A 3,618-nucleotide genomic window follows, 5' to 3' on the forward strand; every position below is an offset into this window, starting at 1 on the left:
TAACAACTTGCAATATGCAGATGATACAACTGTGTTTGTTTAAAGCGAAAATAACTTAAAATACTTACTGATGAAGTTCAAAGATCACAGCCTTCAGTATGGGTTGCATCTCAATGTAAAGAAAACAAAATTCGTCACCACTGGATAAATAAACAACATTCTTATAAATGGAGAAAAGACTGAAATTGTCAAAGACTTCATTTTGCTTGGATCAACCATCAACACATGTGGAAGCAGCAGTCAGTAAATTAAAAGACGTATTACATTAGACAAATCTGCTGCACCAGATCTCTTTAAAGTGTTGAATAGTAAAGATGTCAGTTTGATGACTAAAGTGTGCCTTACCCAAGCCATGGTATCTTCAATAACCTGATATGCATGCAAAAGTTGGACAGTGAATAACAAAGACCATAGAAGAATTGCTGTGTTTGAGTTATGGTATTGAAGGAGAATATTGAAAATACCATCGACTACCAAAAGAACAAACAGGTCTGTGTTGGAAGAAGTACAACCAGTAAGACCAAACTTTGTCTGTCATACATCGGGCATATTATCATGAGGGACCAGTCACTGGAGTAGAATATCATGTTTGGTAAAGTGGAGGGTTGGAGAAAAGAGGAAGACCCCCCAGCAAGATGGACTGTCACAGAGGCAGCAGCAATGGGCTCACGTTGAAGCAAAGATTATGAGGTTGGCCCAGGGCCAGGCAGCGTTTCATTCTGTTATGCATAGGGTCACTGGCAGTTAATGTTAATTCGATTGCACCTCACAACCACAACAATGGTCAGTTGGTCTTTGACAAAGTGCTGAAACATATTAAATAGGGAAAAGATAGTTTCTTTCACACATGGTGCTGACAAATCTAGATACCCATTTGCAGAAGAAAGAAATTGGACCCATATCTCAAATAATATATATTAAAATGACTTCACTGCACTCAACAACAATCATTCAAAATATTATTAAATAATTTCTTTTAAAACAGTCAATTATCCCTCAATATTCTTCAACATCTGCAAACACTGTTCACGCCAACCACAGCTCCATTTCAAGGAAACACTTCTTTGGGATGGTAGTTCTGCACACACACTCCCATATGAAGTACATCATGTGATTTAGGAGATAGTAGGGAAAAAAAGGAAAATTGGAGAACTCTGCTTTAAAGATCACTTAAAATAGTACATACTTTCAAATGTAAATATAATACATTAACTTATCAAAAAGAGACAGTAGCAGAAAATACATAGAGGTTTTGAATATGGATACATTTTGTAATAAAACTTATATGCCAAATGTTATTATAACGTATGTATCATTTAAGAAACTTCAACAAAAGTAGCTACTTTTAAACTAAAACAAAAGTGTAGATCAACTGGAAACTTTGAATTCCATGCTATTGTTTTTAAATAATGCAGGTCACCAAAATAAAATAACAACAGAAGAATTTTTTTTTTTTTTTTTACTATTATATCTTAGACAGTAATATCAGCTTCAGTCCTCAATTTATTCAAAGGTCAGATACAGGTTATTATGAATCATGCTGGTGTAGTTTTATGAGTAAAATGACCTTTGAACTTCACATTTCCAGATGTTACTGTTTGCTGTTTAATAGTCAAAACAGAGCTCTAACCCACACTGAGAGCTGGCAAGAAATCATAATATAGTAGATCTGGCTATTTATTTTACATATCAGCAGAGTTTGGGTGTGTCACCAGTCAGTTTATTTTCTTAAATCACTACTATATGTATATTTTCTAAAAGTTCTTTAAATGAATGGCTGTATGTTGGTCTCATTCTTTCTTTCTCCAGTGTTACCATGAGTAGTTTCAAATGCACTAGCTGAAAATATAACTTTCTTCACAGAATTCAACAAAGATTGAGAAATACAATCAACATTAATGCATCTACTTGTGTACATATCAGGAAAAAAGTTTTGAACATTCAGCAAATGTAGGTGTAAAACAGATTTTAGAAATAGTGTTAAGAAATGTAAGATAGCATGTATAATTTTATTTCAAAGAATACATTTAATATAAAATAATTGTCACTGGCCTTTTTAATGTAAAGAATAAATTCCTAAAACCAGTGTGAAGTTTATCAGTAAGAATTTTTAAGGTATTTGTGAAAATGTTCACAAAGGAAGGGAATTTATTTATCCTGGAGAATGGCTGAGTGATGTTTTGTTCTGTTTTATGCAAGGTCACTATGGGTCAGAACTGACGTGACTTCAACAACAAAACAACTAACAACAACAATCTAAGTAACTTGGGGAAATTATTTGTTTTCTTAGCATCTAGAAGAGTTTTCCATTCATAACTATGTTAAAGTCTCAAAATAAAGGAAAAACAAGAAACCAATCACTGGCATATATTAATATATGAGATATACCAGACTTCATATCTCATGCACATGGACCTCACCTGATTAAATACACCAAAATCAAAGTAATTACATCTGTGGAAGGAGACAGTAAAAAAGCTCTATATCATCAGCCAAAACAGGGTCAAGGGCAAACTGTGGTACAAACCATCAATTGCTTATATGCAAGTTCAGGCTGAAGCTTAAGAAAATTAAAACAAGTCCACAGGAACCAAAATATGAGCTTGAACATACCCCACCTAAATTTAGAGATCATCTGAAGAACTGATTTTATTCATAAGACACTAAAGACCAAAGATAAGAAGAGCTGTAGGATGATATCAAGAAAATTATACTGGAAGAAAGTAAAAGATTATTAAGAAGACAAGATAGAAGGGAAAGACCAAAATGGATGTTAGAAAAAACTCTGAAATGATACATTTAGTCAATTTTCTTTGGAATAAACCCGTATGTCTGTTTAAAAAAAAAAAAAAAGACTATGAAACTAGTACTCCGGCACACAGATGCTAAAGCAAATGGAAGAAATGAGGAGGTAAAAGAGGTGATTAGAAAATTTCAAAGAGCAGCTCAAGAAGACAAGGTCAAATATAGTAAGTGTGCAAAGACTTGGAGTTAGAAAACCAGAAGGAAAGAATACACTTAGCTTTTCTCAAGGTGAGGGAGCTGAACTAAAAATTCAAGCCTCAATATTGAAGGATTATGTGGGCAAAATATTGAATGATGCAGAAAACATCAAAATAAGATGGAGGAGTCACTGTAAAAAAAAAAAAGAATTGGTCGCTATTCAACCAATTCTTGAGATAACATATGATCAAGAGCCAATGATCCTGAAAGAAGAAGTTCAAAGTGTATTAAAGGCAGAAAGCAAGACACAGATCATTGAAACTGACATCTTTCAACAAACTGATGTGGCACTGGAGGCACTCACTCATCTGTACCAAGAATTTTGGAATACAGCTACCTGACCAAATGACTTGAACAGATCTATATTTGTGCTCATTACAAAGAGAGGTGACCCAATTGAATGCAGAAATATTGGAAAATATCATTAATATTGTATGCAAGTAAAATTTTGCTAAAGAGACGCAAAAAATGGCTGGAACCATTAGTTGACAGAGAACTTCCAGAGGTTCAAGTCAGATTCAGTAGAGAATGCGGAAACAGGGATATCATTGCTGACATCAGATGGATCTTAGCTGAAAGCAGAATATATCAGAAAGATGTTTACCTGTGCTTTAT

The sequence above is a fragment of the Chrysochloris asiatica genome, unplaced genomic scaffold (genome assembly GCF_000296735.1).
Source record: "Chrysochloris asiatica unplaced genomic scaffold, ChrAsi1.0 scaffold00175, whole genome shotgun sequence".
Classification (NCBI taxonomy): Eukaryota; Metazoa; Chordata; class Mammalia; order Afrosoricida; family Chrysochloridae; genus Chrysochloris; species Chrysochloris asiatica.